This window comes from Salarias fasciatus, chromosome 5, assembly GCF_902148845.1.
Source record: "Salarias fasciatus chromosome 5, fSalaFa1.1, whole genome shotgun sequence".
NCBI classification, from domain to species: Eukaryota; Metazoa; Chordata; class Actinopteri; order Blenniiformes; family Blenniidae; genus Salarias; species Salarias fasciatus.
Window position 1 is genome coordinate 9553434 of NC_043749.1, and position 9504 is coordinate 9562937.

A 9504-nucleotide genomic window follows, 5' to 3' on the forward strand; every position below is an offset into this window, starting at 1 on the left:
AAGTTGCACACCCGATTATTCACCGCACATCAGATCCGTGGTCTGATCAGTTCCACTGAAAGAAAGGCTAAACACATGTTTAGAAACATTATGGATCACTGTAGGAGGATGCTGAAGCTAAGCAGCATTTAATTGGAACACAGACCAGCGCTTTTCAAGATTGTTTTATCATTGATTCAGTCTGAATCCTACAGTGTGCACTAAGCAAAGCAACAGTTCATGGGAAAAGGAAAAAGAGGGAGTACTGTGTTCACTGGACAGAATGAGACAAAACACAGCTCCCTGGAAGTTCTGCTTTTTTCAGGAGTGACACAGGAAAGTACTGCCTTTCTTACTGTAAACTACAGTGGAGCTTCTAGTTGTGACAAGGAAATGGAAAAATGTAAATATGACTGATGTGTTTCACTCTTTCAGGAAGCCAGGTCTGAGGCGAAGGTCTCGAATTGTTCTGCAGTAAAACGACCTGAATAACACATTCAGCTGCAGAAGAATGGGCCGGGAATGGGCCGTTTTAACTGGCCGGCTATGACTGCTGACCTGAATCCAACTCTAAACCTTAGGAGAGACTTATGATCTGAAACGGCACAAAGGGCTCGAGAGAAACATAAAAGAACCAGAACACAGCAAAGGAAGAGCTTCACAAAACAGAAGACTACCGGTATTTCACTATGAAGTCTCTATTACTTTGTTCTTTCTTTCCCCTCTTCTTCTGTGACCTCGGACATATATTTATTAATAACTTGCTCCTGAATAATTGATTAGTTTTCAGAATGAACTAATTTGATACCTTCAGAATTATAAGTATGTAATATATCTAGTTTTATGTCGTAAAACAACGATTTGCTGTTTCCAACATCTGAAAAACCTGGAAGCCCAACAAAGGGAGGAAAAATATACACGTTTTCTCTCCGTTATATGTGTTTGGCTGATATTAGAGCGACAGCACACACGTTTTGAGCCGACGCTGACCCAGGACAGGTCAGAGTTCACACAGGATGGAAACAGACCCATTAAGTATCTTTGGACTGCGAGAAGAAGCTGCAGCATCTGAAGAAATCCCACGCACACGCATGCATGTGCACGTGCACGTGCATGAGCACACCGTCAGAGAAAACATGTAGTCCTCTCACAGAACGGCCTCATGACTGGAAATGAACCGGGGTGTTTTCTTTGTGACGGACAACAGCCATCATTACTTACATACATCCTGCTTCCAGACTCTGTGTGTGTGCGTGCGTGTGTGTGTGTGTGTGTGTGTGTGTGTGTGCGTGCGTGCGTGCGTGCGTGCGTGCATGTGTGTGCGTGTGAGATAGAGAAGGAGAGACGATTACTGAGGCACTGTGAGTAGATTTAACAAGTAAATTGAACACAGAGGTGGGTCTGCTCTCTGCTTGTTCTTGTGTCCTCTAATTTCATTTTTCCCCTCCCGGTTCTCCGGCGGGGGTCTCGCATCTCAATGAGTCCGCCCGGCCGGGAAGTGGTCTCGCCTCTAATAAAGAACAATCCTCTCATGCTATCAGGAATCTGGCAGCAGAGGAGAGAGGCACTGATGGCAAACGCTATCAGGGAGGGAGTTTTTTTTTTTTTTTTTTTTTTTTAATGAAGGAGAGCCGTTGTTCCCCCCCAAAAAAAACCTGGCAGCACTGAGGGGGCCACTAAAACTAAAGTCAAGGGGGTAAAATATCATAAAGACATGCGATTTATCAAATAAAGCTCTTTTGGCAACACCTGTTGAATACAAACTGAAAACTGCGTGAACAGAAAATATTACAACAGTGAAATAACTGATGCTGTGACACTTTAGTTGTACCTTCAGAAATACGTTTTAATCAAACATCGGCTCGTCTCCTTGATTTGAACAGTGAAAACCTGGCCTGTAAATCTGGTTAATCTTTCATGTTGTTGAATTCAAAGGTAATTTTTAAAATTGCTGAAAGAAACCGTATAACTTAGTTTTTTATTAATTTTTCAATAAAATGGCAGAAATGTAATTGTCAGTAAGAAAAGACACACACAGCTTTTGTTAATATGGTGACAGCTAATACAAACAGCCCCAGATGAAGACATATTTCACACAGACTCACAACCGAAGACAGGTCTGGGCTCAAACATCGAGAATAAAGACGAACCACCACTGACTTTTCTGGACGTTCAACATGAAACGCAGTGAAGAAACTCTCGACCTGCTGTATTTTCCACTGATCTTGACTCATTTAACCCAAATCTAACTTCATCCTCCGTCCGACGCTGAGAAGTCGCTGGCTGTGGGCCTGACAGAAACCTTTCTTCTGCACTCGGCTCCCCGGTCTCTGACTCAACTGTTATGACTGAACAGCTGACCTCCTCTCCCCAGGAAACATCTTTTGACTGCAGCCATTTTCTCACCATTATACTTAGCAATGGGCCCGTGGCTGCCGGAGACGGGGGGCTAGTTGCTGAGGCTATCATTCATAGCGGAGGGGGGAAGGATTAAGGCCATTGAGAAAGCGCGGCGGAGAGAAGGTTCTGCATCCTAATGCAGGAGTGAGCGTGGAACACAGCCTTGTTATTAGGCTGCTCTCTGGGAAGGCAGGAAGACGCAGGAGCCGGGTGGGTTTAGCTGCCGGTGGGGGTCGAGATTAAGGTGAGGGGAGAGGAAAAAAGAAAAAAAAAAAAAAGCACAGGCAGGATGAAATTGAGAGAAAATGAGGATAAGAAGACAAACTGAAAAAGTGTGTGCGCGGTAGAAAAAGAGAACATCCTGTACGGAACAAAAATTATGTTGAAGGTAGCAGTACTGCAAGCTGAACTCATGTATTTTAATCAAACTAAAAGGTTTATTCAACATTTACACATTTCTTAATACTTGTATTTATTGTTGGACTTTGCACTGATCTTATAATTTGTATGTATCTTCATTAAGTCTTTAGCAGACCTTTGCTTTTTGTGTTTGTTTTTTGACAATACATACTATCAGTTATCAAAATTCAAGATTCAAATGTACCAAAAACAAACATATGTTGGAATGTGGGAGTTTACTGAAAAAGGTGGAGGAAAAAAACCAAAAAACAGACCAAACAGATGCAAACTGTTCAAGTTTGACTCTGAGTTACAACAGATTTGTCAACTATGAAAACCAATGAAGGGAAACTAAATTCAGTGATAGCTGTCTGCCGATTTAGGATGGGAGTGCAACAGTCGGCCAATACATTTCTAGCAATCAGGTTATATTTACATAATTGTCTTATAATGGAATATCTTTATGCTGGTGTTAATAAACTGGATTTCATTATTTGGGGAACTTTTATTTGCTGGTTTCCTTTATTTGATTGTGACCTGTAACTTATTCAAATTACAGACGAAGAACTGAAGTAACTTTTTTAGGTGAGATATATGAATACGTTAAACTGCCATATCGATAATACTCTTTTTCATATCTTTATGTTCAATGTCATTTAATTCTCAATGTTTATCTTCTATGTCATCTACTTCAAAAACAGCTGTGATTTCATATTAAATATTATATTTGCTTCAATGATCGATTCCAATCATTTCTGGTTCATTGAATTGAAAATTTTTTGAATTTTTGAATTTTTTTTTTTATTGGTTTTCCAGCATCATGTTAAACTAATTCTTTAAAAAAAGAAAACCATATTTGTAGGGATGACTTTCTACACTCATGCTGCACTGCAGCAACATGTCCTCTCCCGCTGTGGGACACAGCGTTTGTTGCAAGCTATGTTTAAATTATTCACACATTGAGATGGGATCATAATATGCACACAGTCATTAAAATCAGAGTCCATTTTATATAACAGAGCCATAGATTGGCTGCCATTATTCAAAGAGTGTGTCCTGACCAATTACAGCATTTTAAAGTCACACACACACACTCGCAAAGGTTTTCATCTCAAAGCCAGCCACCGCACAATTTATGCAACGCAAACCTTTACTGACCTTAGGTGAGTGTTTTACATAACTTTTAATGGTCATTAGTTTAGAAAAGTGCATAATTATGTTTCCAGTTGCACAGAGTTCAAGCACTGCAGATAAGAAAAGGCAGAACAAGAGAAACAATGTAAGAAAAGCTCCCCTCAGGTTATGCTTGTTTGCATGGAAAACATATTCAAAAGACACAAAAGGAAAGTATTGTGGTCTACGCTCTCGTTGCATGTTTTCCCTGTGCATCTACTGTTTTCTACAGATACACAAGATTACCCTCAAAGTCTAAAAATGTAAGTACTCAGTGAATTCATGTCTCCAAATGATGACCCTTTCAGTTTCCACCAAACCAGGATGTCAGCCTCTAAACTGGGATTGTCTCCAGTCCCATACGACCTGAAACAGGACCGAGCAGTAAAAGGCTGCACACATCATCTTTAGTACATCTACCATCTTGTCTGATCACGACTTTCAATTGAAGGCAGTAATGATGAGCATGACCGTAGTATGGACCATGTAGCCTGACTGTAAAATGTTATGACGTCTACAAGTGAGATCCGGCTTTATGAATGACGGTTAATTGCATGAATTGAGCGCCGGGGCAGAGCGGCGTCTCTGCTGCAAGAAGTGACAGTTTTACCGTAGCAGCCGCATGTGAAAGTCTAATTAGCTTCACCTCAGCGAAGTGCATCAGCTACCTTAACACTCCTGCTGTATTGTCCCTGCATGAGAACAGTAGCACATTAAAAAAAAGAAAAAGAGAAACCACTCAATTGTCATACTTTTGCAGAATCTCGGATTTGTGGTATCTACTTTTTTTTTTAACTTTCAGTTGCAGAAAATAGACGTTTTTTTTTTTTTTCCTGGTGGTCGTCAGTGTTTCTTGGCATCAAACCAACCATAGTAGCATATCCTGTTGTGTACAGAATTACAACAGGCTGGGTGGTGAGCCTCCCTGAACCTACGCCAACCCCACAATCCCAGCGGCGTTCTGCCTCGGCGGCCATTAGCTGCAGGGCAGGTGGAAAATAGGGTTTGGCACCCATTCCTCGGCCCACGGCCGCTGGGGGGGGGTGGGGGGAATAAGACGTAAGGTTTAATTAGAATGGATAGCGAGGTGTTTTAGAGGAGAAGAAGAGGCTTTAATTGATGTCAAAAGTGTCTAACTTTGTGTCAGATATACCCACACAGCGCCGTTATGGTTTTCGTGGGGGAAAAGTTAAGTGTTTGGAGAGCGGGGGAGGCGCACAGCCTCCTTCCGAGTGTTTCTGCTTGAAAGTAAAGACAAGTTGTGCTTATGACAACTGAAATGTGAACGTCTGACAGCCAAGGGAAGGGAAAAAAAAGAAAAATCGAGCAAAACAAACGCAGCACTGACACGATCATTTTCTGCAATTACACGTCATGTTGGTTTTATCGCCGAGTTGTCGTATATTTGTAATTAGAAGATTGGTCAGGAATCGTTGCAAATTGGACAAAAATGGTCCAGTTCACTCCTCTTTTTTTTCCTGCTTCTTTTTTGACATAGACACGTTTCAGATTCTTGGATTTCACAGTTTGCTTGAGATTCGATATCTCGCAGCCATGCATCGTGACTGGAAATAACTCTCTGACTACCAAGAAGCAAGAAAAATAAAAGGATGATTGCGATCTTCACCGTATGAATTATTAATTTCTGACATTGCTGTTTTTTTCCGATCAACTATTCTGGAAGGAAAGTCTACAAATATGTTTTTCAGGTTTTTAAAATAGGCACATACTCCTCTCCCAAAACAGCATGAAACAATATTGTACACGGAAAAAAAGGCTGTGATCTATTTCTAAAAAGCTGTGTTGAGAACAAGTCGTGAGAAAACCAAGATGTAAAAGATTCTTTTTTTTTTTTTTTTCTTTTCTGCAGACACAGTTTCCAACTGGAGGACTGAAGACACCTTATCTCTCTGGTGAGGACGTTTAAATATAGACTTCTGCTACTTTATCTGTTTCTGCAGTTTACAACAAGATCTTGAAACAAGAATTTGAAACAAGATCACAGACTTCCTATGACGTTTGTACTTTTCAACTGCGGGGGGGAGTAAGAATGTCAACTTATTGTTTTTAACTTTTTGTATATTAACCCTCATTTACACAAGTAATGCCAAAGCAATCGATTACTAATGGTGATGGGGTAAACACAGTGTAACGTCGCAGCCTGATGACAAACTGTGGAAATATGAGAGGGGAAGGATTTTTTTTTTTTTCTCTATTCCCTATACCGCCTTCCACCCTCCATTGACACGATATGGTGTAATCCAGCCACCCTGACTGAGCAGATATTTAATACAGGACTCCTCTATACATTATAAATGGCTCCCTGCAATATAACATCTCTCCAAAACAAAGCTGCGGTGCAATTATAGAAGACAGAAAAGAACCTGGCCCCTGAAACGTCGCCAGGATTTTAGGAAGCACTTCCTGTCCAAACAGCGTGTGACAATTACAACCTTGTTCTGGGGTCAAAGGGCACGAATGAATTCACGAAAACAACTGGCGACACAAGATAGCGCATAGGAGAGGTAAACGGTGGCACATCTCATCAAACAACATCCAACATGGCTGTGGGCTGGTGTGCTGTGTGTGTGTGTGTGTGTGTGTGTGTGTGTGTGTGTGTGTGTGTGTGTGTGTGTGTGTGACAAGCAGAGGGGGCAGAGTGCTGCTGAGAGTGATGAGATGCGATGAGACACAGTTTGAGTGAGTGCATACTAGCAGGGTGGGGGGCGGGGGGGTTGGAGTGTGTGAAAGTGGATGAGAAAGAGCGACAGAACAAGAGAGGGAAGATGGACATAAATGGCTATGAGTTAGCATGGCCTACTAGTTTTTTTACTGCCTGCTTTTTTTTTTTTTTTTTTTTTTTTTTTGCAGTTGAGGCAAATCGAGGCCACTAACGCAGCAGTTAGGCTGTTTTCCAGGTCACTCGGAGAGCTGCGCTAAAAGGGTGGCGAGACCTAAATCCATTGTTAATTTGATGGAGTGAAAGACATCGCAGCGTCCTGAAGGATCAAACCATGTTGCAGTCATTACAAGTTGTCTCCTGTCATCCATATGGCCGAGCCGCACTGGAGTTAATTTGATTAAACTGCTGGGAAAAGTACTATTGATTTATCGTGATTAGCAACCCTGACCGAGCACAGCTGGATGTGGATCCGTTAATGATGACGCTTCGTTTAACTGAACGCCATATTCCTCCCGTTATTATCGATGAGACTTGGGTTACAATCTCTCCCATGCAAGTTGTTGTTGGTCAACGTCATTGCTTTCCCTCAGCTGTAAACATGGACTTGGTCCTGGCTGTGCTGAGCTGGGCCCACTCAGCCGTGCTGTGGGAGAACGGCTGCTCATTGGCCGGCGCTGGACGGGTGATTCATTTGAGTTTGTGGAGCAATTGACCTTGTAAATATTGGACTGGGAGTCTGAGCTAAATCGCTGCTTTGAGACCAGCTGTTTTTGTTTTTTTGGCCTTTTTGTTAGTTTTTTTTTTTTTTTTTACTTCCCCTCATTTTTCACATGTTTTAAAGGTATAATTATTGGAAATGAAGTGATTTTTCACATTTCGGGGAAAAAAAAAAATTATAGCTCTGGTTCTCTCAAACCTCAAAGCTGCAGAAATAGAAAAAAGATAAACAATTTAATTCATAGTTGTGGGCTGAGGTGTTTTCATGAGATAAAATGATGGTGCTTGATTCTGGCTACTGTCAGTGTCACGGCCACCTGGCATCTAGTTCTACATTGTGGTTCCACAACCAAGCTTTCAAATATACACATTTTACCTGTCTCATGCAATTTATTTTGAATAGAAAAGTATATAGATGCTGAAAATGTGCTGGTAGCACCAAACTTTATCAAATATATAGATAACAAAATGGGAACATGTAATCAAAAAGAGCTGTGTTTTTGGTGAATTCAAGACACCAAATCGAGTGTCTTTCATGACCAGTCATGCGGTTTTAAATGCTCTTTAGCCAATATTTGCTTTCGTGCATAAAGGTACCTGTAAGTACACATCTGGCCACTTGCTTTTTCGAACTAGCTTGCCAAAATAAGTCATTAGCCTGATGCTTCTGAACTGGGTCCCCATCCTCTTGGCCAAAACCTCAGCTGATGCACCACCAACATCTGTAACACAGATCTATAAAAATACATTTTTCTTATGCAGGGAGGGACTGGAGGGTCTCGATTCCCCTTCTTGTGGAATCCTAAACACAATTTCCCTAAAATGACACAATAATAATAAAACCTGAAAGCACTTGTGTCATTATTAAAGACAAAATGTGCAAAGCTCCAAACTACACTGGATGAAGAGCGCATCAGTATTCTCAGAGGGTCTACTGGTGGACCCCCACCCAAAAGGTTTTGTTTTTGTCTATTCCGTCCTTGTACGTGAGATACTGTTGTTTGCCGGGCAACCTGCGTCCTGTGGATGTTTTCCATCCTCAGGGATTCTCGCCTCTGTTCTGCAGCGTCTTCCAAAGCCCGCAAAGGCGCAGCGTAAATACTGGCTCCAAAAAGCAGCGCTCGGATCAGAATGAGTCACCTTCCCACCCACTTTGCACGAAACGTTCACTCCTGTCTCACAGATTTCACTTAATATGTAAAACACACATTGGTTCGGTGGGCGCTACGTGGGCTGCGAGACGCGGACGCGGACGCGCACCGATTCAACAGTTTCTGTGGATCCGTCTTACCTTCAGAGGAGAGCGCGTCTGGGAAACTGGAGAAGACGACTTGGAAGATTTGTTTGAGGGTTTTTTTTTTTTATCCGTGTTTTGGCCGTAACTTCCCGAGAAGGGCATCTGTTTGTGGAGAGGAGGATGAGGAGGAGGAAGAGGGGCGCAGCGGCGAGCGTCACGGTGTTAAGCGGCGGTGGCGGCGTGTTTTTTTTCCGGTGAAACCCCCTTCCGACTGTCCTCTGGAGCCTTATTTGTCCAGCGAGTTTGAGGGTCTCCTGTTGAGGGGGGCGGAGGCGCCCCGGATCACTGCCACGTCCATCTGTGAGCTTCCAGCACGACGGACAGAGAGGTGGACAGAGGGAGCGGAGGACTGCCTCTGTCTGTCAGGAGAGCCGGGAGAGAGACTGAGAGACACTGCTGCAGCCAACAAACTGAGAGAGAGAGAGAGAGAGAGAGAGAGAGAGAGAGAGAGAGAGAGAGAGAGAGAGAGAGAGAGAGAGAGAGAGAGTGAGAGAGAGAGAGAGAGAGAGAGAGAGAGAGGGTTTTTTTTTCTGTTTCTGGCAGCCATCGACTGCACTTCGTTTTCATTCAATTTGAAAATCAATTAGCAACCCTGATCTGTTTAATTCATCAACTTAAACTTCATCAGCATAACATAAGACTGCATAATAAATTTGGCAGTCCTAACTTCTCCCAAGGTGGAGGGAGATGGTTGATTCACACAAGCTTGCACTTATGAGATTGATCATTTTCTTTGTACCTGTCCCATCACATCTTGCGTGATTTTCTGAGATTCATCAAACATTTCGATGTGACTGAATTCAGCTTCTTGCTGAATGTTTGCTCAGATTGACTCCAGCTCCTCATAACCACGAAG

At 42.5% G+C, this 9504-nt stretch overlaps 1 protein-coding gene across 1 annotated transcript in view; it reads right to left on the bottom strand.

Annotated features, from left to right (window-relative positions):
- The window catches only part of dlgap4b (discs, large (Drosophila) homolog-associated protein 4b), a 115248-nt gene extending 106280 nt beyond the window's left edge, over nucleotides 1-8968 (bottom strand). The window contains exon 1 of the mRNA XM_030092679.1: nucleotides 8643-8968. The gene's annotated coding sequence lies outside the window, so the exon portion shown is untranslated. The remainder of the gene's footprint in view (nucleotides 1-8642) is intronic.
- Between the last annotated feature and the right edge of the window lie 536 nt (nucleotides 8969-9504).